This window comes from Carcharodon carcharias, chromosome 7, assembly GCF_017639515.1.
Source record: "Carcharodon carcharias isolate sCarCar2 chromosome 7, sCarCar2.pri, whole genome shotgun sequence".
NCBI lineage: Eukaryota > Metazoa > Chordata > Chondrichthyes > Lamniformes > Lamnidae > Carcharodon > Carcharodon carcharias.
In genome coordinates this window covers 122,302,627-122,320,337 of record NC_054473.1, presented here as the reverse complement: position 1 = coordinate 122,320,337, position 17,711 = coordinate 122,302,627, and positions in this window count along the sequence as shown.

The window sequence follows — 17,711 nt, the reverse complement described above, 5'->3', positions numbered from 1 at the left end:
TCAGTAGTGGCTGAGGTAGGGGGGAACTGATACAGAGAGTCACTGGGAGCTGGGTTATGAGGACTGACACAGAGTTAGTCACTGGAAGCTGAGGTATGGGGAGTGACACAGAGAGAGTCACTGGGACCGGGTTATAGGGACTGACACAGAAAGGGTCACTGAGAGCTGGGTAGGGAGACTGACACAGAAAGAGGCACAGGGTGCTGGGGTATGGGGAGTGACGCAGAAAGACTAAATGGGAGCTGGGGAAGGGGGACTGACACAGAAAAATCACTGTGAGCTGGGGTAGGGGGTCTGACAGAAAGGGACATTGGAAGCTGGAGTTGGAGGACAGACACAGAAAGAGCCATTGGCAGCTGGTGTAGGAGGACTGACACAGAGAGAGTCACTAGTAGCTGGGGTATGGGGACTGACACAGAGTTACTCCCTGGGAGCTGGGGTATGGGGAGTGACACAGAAAGAGGCACTGCGATTTGGGTAGGGGGACTGACACAGAAAGAGTCACAGGGTGCTGCGGTATGGGGAGTGATGCACAGAGACTAAATGGGAGCTGGGGAAGGGGGACTGACGCAGAAAGAGTCACTGTGAGCTGGGTTAGGGGGACTGACAGAAAAGGACAATGGGAGCTGGAGTTGGAGGACAGACACAGCAAGAGCCAATGGCAGCTGGGGTAGGAGGACTGACACAGAGAGGGTCACTGGGAGCTGGGTTAGGAGGACTGACACAGAGAGAGTCACTGGGAACTGGGCTAGGGGTGTAGACAAAGAGAGAGCCAATGGGCGCTGGGCTAGGGATGTAGACAAAGAGAGAGTCAATGGGAGCTGGGGTGTGGGTACAGACAGGGAGAGTCAATGGGAGCTGGGGCATGGGGAATGGCGCGGAGAGAGACACTGGGAGCTGGGGTCTGGGGACTGACATAGAGAGAATCACTGGGAGCTGTCACAGTGGATACTGACACAGAGGAAGTCACTGGGAGGTTTCGGTATAGGGACTGACACAGAGAGAGTCACTGGGAGCTGGGGTAGGGGTCTGATACAGAAAGAGTCACAGGGTGCTGGGGTATGGGGACTGACACAGAGAGAGTCACTGAGAGCTGGGTAGGGGGACTGACACAGAAAGCGTCACAGGGTACTGGGGTATGGAGAGTGACGCAGAGAGACTAAATGGGAGCTGGGGAAGGGGGACTGACAAAGAGAGAGTTATTGTGAGCTGGGGTAGGAGGACTGACAATGAGAAAGTCACTGGGAGTTGGGGTAGGGGGACTGTCACAGAGTTAGTCACTAGGAGCTAGGGTATGTGGGCTGACACAGGGAGAGTCACTGGGAGCTGGGGTATGTGGGCTGACACAGAGAGAGTCCCTCGGAGCTGTGGTATGGGGACTGACACAGGGGGAGAGACACTGGGAGATGGGGTATGAGGCCTGACACAGAAAGCGTCACTGGTGGTTGGGGTAGGGGGGAACTGACACAGAGAGAGTCACTGGGAGTTGGGGTAGGGGGATTGTCACAGAGTTAGTCACTAGGAGCTGGGGTATGGGGACAGACACAGAGAGAGTCACCGGCAGCTGGGGTATGTGGGCTGACACAGAAAGAGTCACTGAGAGCGGGGTAGGGGGACTGACACAGAAATAGTCACAGGGTTCTGGTGTATGGGGATTGATGCAGAAGACTGAATGGGAGCTGGGGAAAGGGGTCTGACACAGAAAGAGTCACTATGAGCTGGAGTAGGGGGACTGACAGAAAGAGACAATGGGAGTTGGAAAGGGAGGATCGACACAGAAAGAGCCATTGGCAGATGGGGTAGGAGGACTGACACAGAGAGAGTTACTGAGAGCTGGGGTAGGAGGACTGACACAGAGAGAGTCACTGGGAGCTGTGGTAGGGGGTCTGACACAGAGAGAGTCACTGGGAGCTGGGGTAGGAGGACTGACACAGAGAGAGTCACTGGGAGCTGGGCCAGGGGGGAAGACAAAGAGAGATCCAATGGCAGCTGGGGTGTGGGGACTGACAGGGGGAGTCACTGGGAGCTGGGGCATGGGGAGTGATGTGGAGAGAGACACTGGAAGCTGGGGTCTGGGGACTGACATAGAGAAAGTCACTGGGAGCTGTTGCAGTGGATACTGACACAGAGGAAGTCACTGGGAGTTGGGGTAGGGGGACTGACAGAGTGTCACTGGGAGCTGGGGTATGTGGGCTGAGACAGAGAGAGTCACTGGGAGCTGGGGTATGTGGGCTGACACAGGGAGAGAGACACTGGGAGATGGGATATGACGCCTGACACAGAGGGAGTCACTAGTGGCTGGGGTAGGGGGGAACTGACACAGAGAGAGTCACTAGGAGCTGGGGTATGTGGACTGACACAGAGAGAGTTACTGGGAGCTGGGGTATGTGGGCTGACACAGAGTGAGTCACTCGGAGCTGTGGTATGGGGACTGACACAGGGAGAGAGACACTGGGAGATGGGGTATGTGGCCTGACACAGAGGAAGTCACAAGTGGCTGAGGTAGGGGGGAACTGATACAGAGAGAGTCACTGGGAGCTGGGGTATGAGGACAGACACAGAGTTAGTCACTGGAAGCAGGGCTATGGGGAGTAACACAGAGAGAGTCACTGGGACCGGGGGTATAGGGACTGACACAGAAAGAGTCACTGAGAGCTGGGTAGGGAGACTGACACAGAAAGAGGCACAGGGTGCTTGGGTATGGGGAGACTCGCAGAAAGACAAAATGGGAGCTGGGGAAGGGGGACTGACACAGAAAAAGTCACTGTGAGCTGGGGTAGGGGGTCTGACAGAAAGAGACAATCGAAGCTGGAGTTGGAGGACAGACACAGAAAGAGCCATTGGCAGCTGGTGTAGGAGGACTGACACAGAGAGAGTCACTGGGAGGTGGGGTAGGAGGACTGACACAGAGTTAGTCACTAGGAGCTGGGGTATGGGGACAGACACAGAGAGAGTCACCGGCAGCTGGGGTATGTGGGCTGACACAGAAAGAGTCACTGAGAGCGGGGTAGGGGGACTGACACAGAAAGAGTCACAGGGTTCTGGTGTATGGGGATTGATGCAGAAGACTGAATGGGAGCTGGGGAAAGGGGTCTGACACAGAAAGAGTCACTGTGAGCTGGAGTAGGGGGACTGACAGAAAGAGACAATGGGAGTTGGAAAGGGAGGATCGACACAGAAAGAGCCATTGGCAGCTGGGGTAGGAGGACTGACACAGAGAGAGTTACTGAGAGCTGGGGTAGGAGGACTGACACAGAGAGAGTCACTGGGAGCTGTGGTAGGGGGTCTGACACAGAGAGAGTCACTGGGAGCTGGGGTAGGAGGACTGACACAGAGAGAGTCACTGGGAGCTGGGCCAGGGGGGAAGACAAAGAGAGATCCAATGGCAGCTGGGGTGTGGGGACTGACAGGGGGAGTCACTGGGAGCTGGGGCATGGGGAGTGATGTGGAGAGAGACACTGGAAGCTGGGGTCTGGGGACTGACATAGAGAAAGTCACTGGGAGCTGTTGCAGTGGATACTGACACAGAGGAAGTCACTGGGAGTTGGGGTAGGGGGACTGACAGAGTGTCACTGGGAGCTGGGGTATGTGGGCTGACACAGAGAGAGTCACTGGGAGCTGGGGTATGTGGGCTGACACAGGGAGAGAGACACTGGGAGATGGGATATGACGCCTGACACAGAGGGAGTCACTAGTGGCTGGGGTAGGGGGGAACTGACACAGAGAGAGTCACTAGGAGCTGGGGTATGTGGGCTGACACAGAGAGAGTTACTGGGAGCTGGGGTATGTGGGCTGACACAGAGTGAGTCACTCGGAGCTGTGGTATGGGGACTGACACAGGGAGAGAGACACTGGGAGATGGGGTATGTGGCCTGACACAGAGGAAGTCACAAGTGGCTGAGGTAGGGGGGAACTGATACAGAGAGAGTCACTGGGAGCTGGGGTATGAGGACAGACACAGAGTTAGTCACTGGAAGCAGGGCTATGGGGAGTAACACAGAGAGAGTCACTGGGACCGGGGGTATAGGGACTGACACAGAAAGAGTCACTGAGAGCTGGGTAGGGAGACTGACACAGAAAGAGGCACAGCGTGCTTGGGTATGGGGAGACTCGCAGAAAGACAAAATGGGAGCTGGGGAAGGGGGACTGACACAGAAAAAGTCACTGTGAGCTGGGGTAGGGGGTCTGACAGAAAGAGACAATCGAAGCTGGAGTTGGAGGACAGACACAGAAAGAGCCATTGGCAGCTGGTGTAGGAGGACTGACACAGAGAGAGTCACTGGGAGGTGGGGTAGGAGGACTGACACAGAGTTAGTCACTAGGAGCTGGGGTATGGGGACAGACACAGAGAGAGTCACCGGCAGCTGGGGTATGTGGGCTGACACAGAAAGAGTCACTGAGAGCGGGGTAGGGGGACTGACACAGAAAGAGTCACAGGGTTCTGGTGTATGGGGATTGATGCAGAAGACTGAATGGGAGCTGGGGAAAGGGGTCTGACACAGAAAGAGTCACTGTGAGCTGGAGTAGGGGGACTGACAGAAAGAGACAATGGGAGTTGGAAAGGGAGGATCGACACAGAAAGAGCCATTGGCAGCTGGGGATGAGGACTGACACAGAGAGAGTTACTGAGAGCTGGGGTAGGAGGACTGACACAGAGAGAGTCACTGGGAGCTGTGGTAGGGGGTCTGACACAGAGAGAGTCACTGGGAGCTGGGGTAGGAGGACTGACACAGAGAGAGTCACTGGGAGCTGGGCCAGGGGGGAAGACAAAGAGAGATCCAATGGCAGCTGGGGTGTGGGGACTGACAGGGGGAGTCACTGGGAGCTGGGGCATGGGGAGTGATGTGGAGAGAGACACTGGAAGCTGGGGTCTGGGGACTGACATAGAGAAAGTCACTGGGAGCTGTTGCAGTGGATACTGACACAGAGGAAGTCACTGGGAGTTGGGGTAGGGGGACTGACAGAGTGTCACTGGGAGCTGGGGTATGTGGGCTGACACAGAGAGAGTCACTGGGAGCTGGGGTATGTGGGCTGACACAGGGAGAGAGACACTGGGAGATGGGATATGACGCCTGACACAGAGGGAGTCACTAGTGGCTGGGGTAGGGGGGAACTGACACAGAGAGAGTCACTAGGAGCTGGGGTATGTGGGCTGACACAGAGAGAGTTACTGGGAGCTGGGGTATGTGGGCTGACACAGAGTGAGTCACTCGGAGCTGTGGTATGGGGACTGACACAGGGAGAGAGACACTGGGAGATGGGGTATGTGGCCTGACACAGAGGAAGTCACAAGTGGCTGAGGTAGGGGGGAACTGATACAGAGAGAGTCACTGGGAGCTGGGGTATGAGGACAGACACAGAGTTAGTCACTGGAAGCAGGGCTATGGGGAGTAACACAGAGAGAGTCACTGGGACCGGGGGTATAGGGACTGACACAGAAAGAGTCACTGAGAGCTGGGTAGGGAGACTGACACAGAAAGAGGCACAGCGTGCTTGGGTATGGGGAGACTCGCAGAAAGACAAAATGGGAGCTGGGGAAGGGGGACTGACACAGAAAAAGTCACTGTGAGCTGGGGTAGGGGGTCTGACAGAAAGAGACAATCGAAGCTGGAGTTGGAGGACAGACACAGAAAGAGCCATTGGCAGCTGGTGTAGGAGGACTGACACAGAGAGAGTCACTGGGAGGTGGGGTAGGAGGACTGACACAGAGTTAGTCACTAGGAGCTGGGGTATGGGGACAGACACAGAGAGAGTCACCGGCAGCTGGGGTATGTGGGCTGACACAGAAAGAGTCACTGAGAGCGGGGTAGGGGGACTGACACAGAAAGAGTCACAGGGTTCTGGTGTATGGGGATTGATGCAGAAGACTGAATGGGAGCTGGGGAAAGGGGTCTGACACAGAAAGAGTCACTGTGAGCTGGAGTAGGGGGACTGACAGAAAGAGACAATGGGAGTTGGAAAGGGAGGATCGACACAGAAAGAGCCATTGGCAGCTGGGGTAGGAGGACTGACACAGAGAGAGTTACTGAGAGCTGGGGTAGGAGGACTGACACAGAGAGAGTCACTGGGAGCTGTGGTAGGGGGTCTGACACAGAGAGAGTCACTGGGAGCTGGGGTAGGAGGACTGACACAGAGAGAGTCACTGGGAGCTGGGCCAGGGGGGAAGACAAAGAGAGATCCAATGGCAGCTGGGGTGTGGGGACTGACAGGGGGAGTCACTGGGAGCTGGGGCATGGGGAGTGATGTGGAGAGAGACACTGGAAGCTGGGGTCTGGGGACTGACATAGAGAAAGTCACTGGGAGCTGTTGCAGTGGATACTGACACAGAGGAAGTCACTGGGAGTTGGGGTAGGGGGACTGACAGAGTGTCACTGGGAGCTGGGGTATGTGGGCTGACACAGAGAGAGTCACTGGGAGCTGGGGTATGTGGGCTGACACAGGGAGAGAGACACTGGGAGATGGGATATGACGCCTGACACAGAGGGAGTCACTAGTGGCTGGGGTAGGGGGGAACTGACACAGAGAGAGTCACTAGGAGCTGGGGTATGTGGGCTGACACAGAGAGAGTTACTGGGAGCTGGGGTATGTGGGCTGACACAGAGTGAGTCACTCGGAGCTGTGGTATGGGGACTGACACAGGGAGAGAGACACTGGGAGATGGGGTATGTGGCCTGACACAGAGGAAGTCACAAGTGGCTGAGGTAGGGGGGAACTGATACAGAGAGAGTCACTGGGAGCTGGGGTATGAGGACAGACACAGAGTTAGTCACTGGAAGCAGGGCTATGGGGAGTAACACAGAGAGAGTCACTGGGACCGGGGGTATAGGGACTGACACAGAAAGAGTCACTGAGAGCTGGGTAGGGAGACTGACACAGAAAGAGGCACAGCGTGCTTGGGTATGGGGAGACTCGCAGAAAGACAAAATGGGAGCTGGGGAAGGGGGACTGACACAGAAAAAGTCACTGTGAGCTGGGGTAGGGGGTCTGACAGAAAGAGACAATCGAAGCTGGAGTTGGAGGACAGACACAGAAAGAGCCATTGGCAGCTGGTGTAGGAGGACTGACACAGAGAGAGTCACTGGGAGGTGGGGTAGGAGGACTGACACAGAGTTAGTCACTAGGAGCTGGGGTATGGGGACAGACACAGAGAGAGTCACCGGCAGCTGGGGTATGTGGGCTGACACAGAAAGAGTCACTGAGAGCGGGGTAGGGGGACTGACACAGAAAGAGTCACAGGGTTCTGGTGTATGGGGATTGATGCAGAAGACTGAATGGGAGCTGGGGAAAGGGGTCTGACACAGAAAGAGTCACTGTGAGCTGGAGTAGGGGGACTGACAGAAAGAGACAATGGGAGTTGGAAAGGGAGGATCGACACAGAAAGAGCCATTGGCAGCTGGGGTAGGAGGACTGACACAGAGAGAGTTACTGAGAGCTGGGGTAGGAGGACTGACACAGAGAGAGTCACTGGGAGCTGTGGTAGGGGGTCTGACACAGAGAGAGTCACTGGGAGCTGGGGTAGGAGGACTGACACAGAGAGAGTCACTGGGAGCTGGGCCAGGGGGGAAGACAAAGAGAGATCCAATGGCAGCTGGGGTGTGGGGACTGACAGGGGGAGTCACTGGGAGCTGGGGCATGGGGAGTGATGTGGAGAGAGACACTGGAAGCTGGGGTCTGGGGACTGACATAGAGAAAGTCACTGGGAGCTGTTGCAGTGGATACTGACACAGAGGAAGTCACTGGGAGTTGGGGTAGGGGGACTGACACAGAGGAAGTAACTGGGAGTTGGGGTAGGGGGACTGACAGAGTGTCACTGGGAGCTGGGGTACGTGGGCTGACACAGAGAGAGTCACTGGGAGCTGGGGTATGTGGGCTGACACAGGGAGAGAGACACTGGGAGATGGGATATGACGCCTGACACAGAGGGAGTCACTAGTGGCTGGGGTAGGGGGGAACTGACACAGAGAGAGTCACTGGGAGCTGGGGTATGAGGACAGACACAGAGTTAGTCACTGGAAGCAGGGCTATGGGGAGTAACACAGAGAGAGTCACTGGGACCGGGGGTATAGGGACTGACACAGAAAGATTCACTGAGAGCTGGGTAGGGAGACTGACACAGAAAGAGGCACAGGGTGCTTGGGTATGGGGAGACTCGCAGAAAGACAAAATGGGAGCTGGGGAAGGGGGACTGACACAGAAAAAGTCACTGTGAGCTGGGGTAGGGGGTCTGACAGAAAGAGACAATCGAAGCTGGAGTTGGAGGACAGACACAGAAAGAGCCATTGGCAGCTGGTGTAGGAGGACTGACACAGAGAGAGTCACTGGGAGGTGGGGTAGGAGGACTGACACGGAGAGAGTCACTGGGAGCTGGGCTAGGGGGTCTGACACAGAGAGAGTCACTGGGAGCTGGGGTATGGGGAGGGACGCAGAGAGACTAAATGGGAGCTGGGGAAGGGGGACTGACACAGAAAGAGTCACTATGAGCTGGAGTAGGGGGACTGACAGAAAGAGACAATGGGAGCTGCGTTAGGAGGACTGACACGGAGAGAGTCACTCAGAGCTGGGGTAGGGTGTCTGACACAGAGAGTTTCACTGGGAGCTGGTCCAGGGGGGAATACAAAGTGAGAGCCAATGGGAGCTGGGGTGTTGGGACTGACATGGGGAGTCACTGGGAGCTGGGGCCCGGGGACTGACATAGAGAAAGTCACTGGGAGCTGTTGCAGTGGATACTGACACAGAGGAAGTCACTGGGAGTTGGTGTAGGGGGACTGACAGAGAGTTAGTGACTGGGAGGTGCGGTAAAGGGACTGATACAGAGAAAGTCACTGGGAGCTGGGGTATTTGGGCTGACACAGGGAGAGAGACACTGGGATATGGGGTATGGGGCCTGACACAGAGAAGGTCACTAGTAGCTGGGGTAGGGGGGGAAAAGACACAAAGAGAGTCAGGGGAAGCTGGAGTATGAGGACTGACACAGAGTTAGTCACTGGGAGCTGTGGTATGGGGAGTGACACAGAAAGAGTCACTGAGAGCTGGGTATGGGGACTGACACAGAAAGAGTCACAGGGTGCTGGGGTATGGGGAGTGATGCAGGGAGACTAAATGGGAGTTGGGAAAGGGGTCTGACACAGAGAGAGTCATTGGGAGCTGGGCTATGAGGACTGACACAGAGTTAGTCACTGGGAGCTGGGGTATGGGGAGTGACACAGGGAGAGAGTCACTGGGAGCTGGGGTATGAGGACTGACACAGAAAGAGGCACTGCGATTTGGGTAGGGGGACTGACACAGAAAGAGTCACAGGGTGCTGCGGTATGGGGAGTGATGCACAGAGACTAAATGGGAGCTGGGGAAGGGGGACTGACACAGAAAGAGTCACTGTGAGCTGGGTTAGGGCGACTGACAGAGACAATGGGAGCTGGAGTTGGATGACAGACACAGCAAGAGCCATTGGCAGCTGGGGTTGAAGGACTGACACAGAGAGAGTCAATGGGAGCTCGGGTCTGGGGACTGACATAGAGAAAATCACTGGGAGCTGTCACAGTGGATGCTGACACAGAGGAAGTCACTGGGAGCTGGGGTGTGGGTACAGACAGGGAGAGTCAATGGGAGATGGGGCATGGGGAATTTTGCGGAGACAGACACTGGGAGCTGGGGTCTGGGGACTGACATAGAGAGAATCACTGGGAGCTGTCACAGTGGATACTGACACAGAGGAAGTCACTGGGAGTTGGGGTAGGGGGACTGACACAGAGGAAGTCACTGGGAGTTGGGGTAGGGGGACTGACAGAGTGTCACTGGGAGCTGGGGTATGTGGGCTGACACAGGGAGAGTCACTGGGAGCTGGGGTATGTTGGCTGACACAGAGAGAGTCACTCGGAGCTGTTGTATGGGGACTGACACAGGGAGAGACACACTGGGAGATGGGGTATGAGGCCTGACAGAGAGGGAGTCACTAGTGGCTGAGGTAGGGGGGAACTGATACAGAGAGAGTCACTGGGAGCTGGGTTATGAGGACTGACACAGAGTTAGTCACTGGAAGCTGAGGTATGGGGAGTGACACAGAGAGAGTCACTGCGACCGGGGGTATAGGGACTGACACAGAAAGGGTCACTGAGAGCTGGGTAGGGAGACTGACACAGAAAGAGGCACAGGGTGCTGGGGTATGGGGAGTGAAGCAGAAAGACAAAATGAGAGCTGGGGAAGGGGGACTGACACAGAAAGAGTCACTATGAGCTGGAGTAGGGGGACTGACAGAAAGAGACAATGGGAGCTGCGTTAGGAGGACTGACACGGAGAGAGTCACTCAGAGCTGGGGTAGGGTGTCTGACACAGAGAGTTTCACTGGGAGCTGGTCCAGGGGGGAATACAAAGTGAGAGCCAATGGGAGCTGGGGTGTTGGGACTGACATGGGGAGTCACTGGGAGCTGGGGCCCGGGGACTGACATAGAGAAAGTCACTGGGAGCTGTTGCAGTGGATACTGACACAGAGGAAGTCACTGGGAGTTGGTGTAGGGGGACTGACAGAGAGTTAGTGACTGGGAGGTGCGGTAAAGGGACTGATACAGAGAAAGTCACTGGGAGCTGGGGTATTTGGGCTGACACAGGGAGAGAGACACTGGGATATGGGGTATGGGGCCTGACACAGAGAAGGTCACTAGTAGCTGGGGTAGGGGGGGAAATGACACAAAGAGAGTCAGGGGAAGCTGGAGTATGAGGACTGACACAGAGTTAGTCACTGGGAGCTGTGGTATGGGGAGTGACACAGAAAGAGTCACTGAGAGCTGGGTATGGGGACTGACACAGAAAGAGTCACAGGGTGCTGGGGTATGGGGAGTGATGCAGGGAGACTAAATGGGAGTTGGGAAAGGGGTCTGACACAGAGAGAGTCATTGGGAGCTGGGCTATGAGGACTGACACAGAGTTAGTCACTGGGAGCTGGGGTATGGGGAGTGACACAGGGAGAGAGTCACTGGGAGCTGGGGTATGAGGACTGACACAGAAAGAGGCACTGCGATTTGGGTAGGGGGACTGACACAGAAAGAGTCACAGGGTGCTGCGGTATGGGGAGTGATGCACAGAGACTAAATGGGAGCTGGGGAAGGGGGACTGACACAGAAAGAGTCACTGTGAGCTGAGGTAGGGCGACTGACAGAGACAATGGGAGCTGGAGTTGGATGACAGACACAGCAAGAGCCATTGGCAGCTGGGGTTGAAGGACTGACACAGAGAGAGACACTGGGAGCTGGGGTCTGGGGACTGACATAGAGAAAATCACTGGGAGCTGTCACAGTGGATGCTGACACAGAGGAAGTCACTGGGAGCTGGGGTGTGGGTACAGACAGGGAGAGTCAATGGGAGATGGGGCATGGGGAATTTTGCGGAGACAGACACTGGGAGCTGGGGTCTGGGGACTGACATAGAGAGAATCACTGGGAGCTGTCACAGTGGATGCTGACACAGAGGAAGTCACTGGGAGCTGGGGTAGTGGGATTGACAGAGATTTAGTGACTGGGAGCTGTGGTATAGGGACTGACACAGAAAAGTCACTGGGAGGTTTCGGTATAGGGACTGACACAGAGAGAGTCACTGGGAGCTGGGGTAGGGGTCTGATACAGAAAGAGTCACAGGGTGCTGGGGTATGGGGACTGACACAGAGAGAGACACTGAGAGCTGGGTAGGGGGACTGTCACAGAGTTAGTCACTAGGAGCTGGGGTATGTGGGCTAACACAGGGAGAGTCACTGGGAGCTGGGGTATGTGGGCTGACACAGAGAGAGTCCCTCGGAGCTGTGGTATGGGGACTGACACAGGGAGAGAGACACTGGGAGATGGGGTATGAGGCCTGACACAGAAAGCGTCACTGGTGGTTGGGGTAGGGGGGAACTGACACAGAGAGAGTCACTGGGAGTTGGGGTAGGGGGATTGTCACAGAGTTAGTCACTAGGAGCTGGGGTATGGGGACAGACACAGAGAGAGTCACCGGCAGCTGGGGTATGTGGGCTGACACAGAAAGAGTCACTGAGAGCGGGGTAGGGGGACTGACACAGAAAGAGTCACAGGGTTCTGGTGTATGGGGATTGATGCAGAGAGACTAAATGGGAGCTGGGGAAAGGGGACTGACACAGAAAGAGTCACTGTGAGCTGGAGTAGGGGGACTGACAGAAAGAGACAATGGGAGTTGGAAAGGGAGGATCGACACAGAAAGAGCCATTGGCAGCTGGGGTAGGAGGACTGACACAGAGAGAGTTACTGAGAGCTGGGGTAGGAGGACTGACACAGAGAGAGTCACTGGGAGCTGTGGTAGGGGGTCTGACACAGAGAGAGTCACTGGGAGCTGGGGTAGGAGGACTGACACAGAGAGAGTCACTGGGAGCTGGGCCAGGGGGGAAGACAAAGAGAGATCCAATGGCAGCTGGGGTGTGGGGACTGACAGGGGGAGTCACTGGGAGCTGGGGCATGGGGAGTGACGTGGAGAGAGACACTGGAAGCTGGGGTCTGGGGACTGACATAGAGAAAGTCACTGGGAGCTGTTGCAGTGGATACTGACACAGAGGAAGTCACTGGGAGTTGGGGTAGGGGGACTGACACAGAGGAAGTCACTGGGAGTTGGGGTAGGGGGACTGACAGAGTGTCACTGGGAGCTGGGGTATGTGGGCTGACACAGGGAGAGTCACTGGGAGCTGGGGTATGTTGGCTGACACAGAGAGAGTCACTCGGAGCTGTGGTATGGGGACTGACACAGGGAGAGACACACTGGGAGATGGGGTATGAGGCCTGACAGAGAGGGAGTCACTGGTGGCTGAGGTAGGGGGGAACTGATACAGAGAGAGTCACTGGGAGCTGGGTTATGAGGACTGACACAGAGTTAGTCACTGGAAGCTGAGGTATGGGGAGTGACACAGAGAGAGTCACTGCGACCGGGGGTATAGGGACTGACACAGAAAGGGTCACTGAGAGCTGGGTAGGGAGACTGACACAGAAAGAGGCACAGGGTGCTGGGGTATGGGGAGTGAAGCAGAAAGACAAAATGAGAGCTGGGGAAGGGGGACTGACACAGAAAAAGTCACGATGAGCTGGGGTAGGGGGTCTGACAGAAAGAGACAGTGGAAGCTGGAGTTGGAGGACAGACACAGAAAGAGCCATTGGCAGCTGGTGCAGGAGGACTGACACAGAGGGAGTCACTGGGAGCTGGGGTAGGAGGACTGACACGGAGAGAGTCACTGGGAGCTGGGGTAGGGGGACTGACACAGGGATAGAGACACTGGGAGATGTGGTATGAGGCCTGACACAGAAAGCATCACTAGTAGCTGGGGTAGGGGGGAACTGACACAGAGAGAGTCACTGGGAGCTGGGGTAGGAGGACTGACACAGAGTTAGTCATTGGAAGCTGGGGTATGGCGAGTGACACAGAGAGAGTCACTGGGAGCTGGGGTGTAGGGATTGACACAGAAATAGTCACTGAGAGCTGGGTAGGGGGACTGACACAGAAAGAGTCACAGGGTGCTGGGGAATGGGGAGTGACGCAGAGAGACTAAATGGAAGCTGGGGAAGGGGGACTGACACAGAAAAAGACACTGTGAGCTGGAGTAGGGGGATTGACAGAAAGAGACAATGGGAGCTGGAGTTGGAGGACAGACACAGAAAGAGCCATTGGCAGCTGGGGTTGGAGGACAGACACAGAGAGAGTCTCTGGGAGCTGGGGTATGTGCACTGACATGGAGAGAGTCACTGGGAACAGGGGTAGGGTGTCAGACACAGAGAGAGTCACTGGGAGCTGGGGTGTAGGGATTGACACAGAAATAGTCACTGAGAGCTGGGTAGGGGGACTGACACAGAAAGAGTCACAGGGTGCTGGGAATGGGGAGTGACGCAGAGAGACTAAATGGGAGCTGGGGAAGGGGGACTGACACAGAAAAAGTCACTGTGAGCGGAGCAGGGGGATTGACAGAAAGAGACAACGGGAGCTGGAGTTTGAGGACAGACACAGAAAGAGCCATTGGCAGCTGGGGTAGGAGGACTGACACAGAGAAAGTCACTTGGAGTTGGGGTAGGGGGACTGACACAGAGAGAGTCACTGGGACCTGGGGTATGGGGCCTGACACAGAGAGAGTCTTTAGTAGCTGGGGTAGGGGGGAACTGACACAGAGAGAGTCACTGGGACCTGGGGTATGGGGAGTGACACAGAAAGAGTCACTGTGAGCTGTGGTTGTGGGAATGATGCAGAGAGACTAAATGGGAGCTGGGTCGGGGGACTGACACAGAAATAGTCACAGGGTGCTGGGGTATGGGGAGTGATGCAGAGAGACTAAATGGGAGCTGGGGAAGGGGGACTGACACAGAAAGAGTCACTGTGAGCTGGGGTTGTGGGAATGATGCAGAGAGACTAAATGGGAGCTGGAGAAGGGGGACTGACACAGAAAAAGTCACTGTGAGCGGAGTAGGGGGATTGACAGAAAGAGACAACGGGAGCTGGAGTTTGAGGACAGACACAGAAAGAGCCATTGGCAGCTGGGGTATGAGGACTGACACAGAGAGAGTCACTGGGAGTTGGGCCAGGGAGGAAGACAAAGAGAGAGCCAATGGCAGCTGGGGTGTGTGGACTGACCTGGGGAGTCACTGGGAGATGGGGCATGGGGAGTGACGTGGAGAGAGACGCTGGGAGCTGTGGTCTGGGGACTGACATAGAGAAAGTCACTGGGAGCTGTTGCAGTGGATACTGACACAGAGGAAGTCACTGGGAGTTGGGTTAGGGGGACTGACAGAGAGTTAGTGACTGGGAGGTGCGGTATAGGGACTGACACAGAGAAAGTCACTTGGAGTTGGGGTAGGGGGACTGACACAGAGAGAGTCACTGGGAGCTGGGGTAGGAGGACTGACACAGAGAGAGTCATTTGGAGCTGGCTTAGGAGGACTGACACAGAGAGAGTCACTGGCAGCTGGGCTAGGGGGGTAGACAATGAGAGAGTCAATGGGAGCTGGGGTGTGGTGACTGCCAGGGGGAGTCACTGGGAGCTGGGGCATGGGGAATGGTGCGGAGAGAGACACTGGGAGCTGGGGTCTGGGGACTGACATAGAGAGAATCACTGGGAGCTCTCATAGTGGATACTGACACAGAGGAAGTCACTGCGAGCTGGGGTAGGGGGACTGACACAGAGAAAGTCACTGGGAGCTGGGGTAGGGGGACTGACACAGAGTTAGTCACTTGGAGCTGGGGTATGGGGGGACTAACACAGGGAGAGTCATTGGGAGCTGAGGTAGGGGGACTGACACAGAATTAGTCACTTGGAGCTGAGGTATGGGGGGACTAACACAGGGAGAGTCATTGGGAGCTGAGGTAGGGGGACTGACACAGAATTAGTCACTGGGAGCTGGGGCAAGGGGACTGACACAGAAAAAGTCACTGTGAGCTTGGGTAGTGGGGGACTGACACAGGGAGAATAACTGGGAGCTGGGGTAGGGGGACTGACACAGAGCGAGACAGTGGGGGCTGGGGTAGGGGGTGTGACACAGAGAGAGTTACTGGGAGCAGGGGTATGGGGCTGACTTAGAGAGGGTCACTGGGAGCTGGGGTATGGTGACTGACACACAGAGTCACTGGAAGCTGGGGTAGTGGGGGACTGTCACAGGGAGAGTCACTGGGAGCTGGGCTATGGGGGCTGGCAAAGGGAGACTCATTGGGAGCTGGGATATGGGGCTGACACAGAAAGAATCACTGGGAGCTGGAGTAGGGTAGCGCTGACACACAGAGAGTCACTGGGAGCTGGGGTATGTGGAATAACACTGTGAAAGTCACTGGGAGCTGGGGTATGTGGACTGACACAGAAAGAGTCACTGGGAGCAGGGGTATGGGGCTGACTCAGAGTCACTGGGAGCTGGGGCATGGGGACTGACACAGAGAGTCGCTGGGAACTGGGGTAGTGGGGGACTGTCACAGGGAGAGTCACTGGGAGCTGGCCTATGGGGGCTGGCAAAGAGAGACTCATTGGGAGCTGGGATATGGGGCTGACACAGAGAGAATCACTGGGAGCTGGAGTAGGGTAGCGCTGACAAACAGAGAGTCACTGGGTGTTGGTGTAAAGGGGACTGACACAGAGAGAGTCACTCGGAGCTGGGGTGTGGGGCCTGACACAAAGCGAATCTGTGGGACCTGTGGTAGGGGGGCCTGAAACAGAGAGAGTCATAGGGAGCTTGGGCAGTGGACTGGCACAGAAAAAGTCTCTGGAATCTGGGGTAGGTTGGAACTGACACAATGAGTCATTGGGAGCTGGGGTATAGGGAGAGACACACAGAGTGTCACTCAGAGCTGGAGTAGTGTGGACTGTCACAGAGAGAGTCACTGGGAGATGGGTTAATCACACTGACACAGAGAAAGTCACTGGGAGCTGGGGTAGGGGGACTGACACTGAGTTAGTCACTTGGAGCTGGGGTATGGGGGACTGAGATAGGGAGAGTCACTGGGAGCTGGGCTAGGGGGGTAGACAAAGAGAGAGTCAATGGGAGCTGGGGTATGGGGCCTGACACAAAGTGAATCTCTGGGACCTGTGGTAGGGGGGACTAACACAGAGAAAGTCACAGGGAGCTTGGGCAGGGGACTGGCACAGAAAAAGTCTCTGGGATCTGGGGTAGGTTGGAACTGACACAGAGTCATTGGGAGCTGGGGCATAAGAAGTGACACACAGTGTGTCACTCGGAGCTGGGGTAGGGTGGACTGTCACAGAGAGAGTCACTAGAAGATGGGTTATGGAGACTGACACAGAGAAAATCACTGGGAGCTGGGGAATGGGGACTGACACAGTCAGTTATTTACCCATTTTTTATATTTGGGGGAAATCTCGGGGGAAACTCCCTGACCTTTTTGCTTCTTGTTTACTCGGAGTGACGGAGATGGGGGGACTTGGGTGGTGGGTGTATCTCCTCCGGGCAGGTATCCCCACTGTTGGGGAGGTGAGAGGCTCAGCAACAGGGACGCTGTATGGGAAACAAAAACAGAATTACCTGGAAAAACTCAGCAGGTCTGGCAGCATCGGTGGAGAAGAAAAGAGTTGACGTTTCGAGTCTTCATGACCCTTCAACAGAACTTGAGTTCGAGTCCAAGAAAGAGTTGAAATATAAGCTGGTTTAAGGTGTGCGTGTGGGGGGCAGAGAGATAGAGAGAGAGAGAGGTGGAGGGGGGGGATGTGGTTGTAGGGACAAACAAGCAGTGATAGAAGCAGATCATCAAAAGATGTCAACGACGATAGTACAATAGAACACATAGGTGTTAAAGTTAAAGTTGGTGATATTATCTAAACGAATGTGCTAATTAAGAATGGATGGTAGGGCACTCAAGGTATAGCTCTAGTGGGTTTTTTTTTATATAATGGAAATAGGTGGGAAAAGGAAAATCTTTATAATTTATTGGAAAAAAAAGGGAAGGGGGAAACAGAAAGGGGGTGGGGATGGGGGAGGGAGCTCACGACCTAAAGTTGTTGAATTCAATATTCAGTCCGGAAGGCTGTAAAGTCCCTAGTCGGAAGATGAGGTGTTGTTCCTCCAGTTTGCATTGGGCTTCACTGGAACAATGCAGCAAGCCAAGGACAGACATGTGGGCAAGAGAGCAGGGTGGAGTGTTAAAATGGCAAGCCACAGGGAGGTTTGGGTCATTCTTGCAGACAGACCGCAGGTGTTCTGCAAAGCGGTCGCCCAGTTTACGTTTGGTCTCTCCAATGTAGAGGA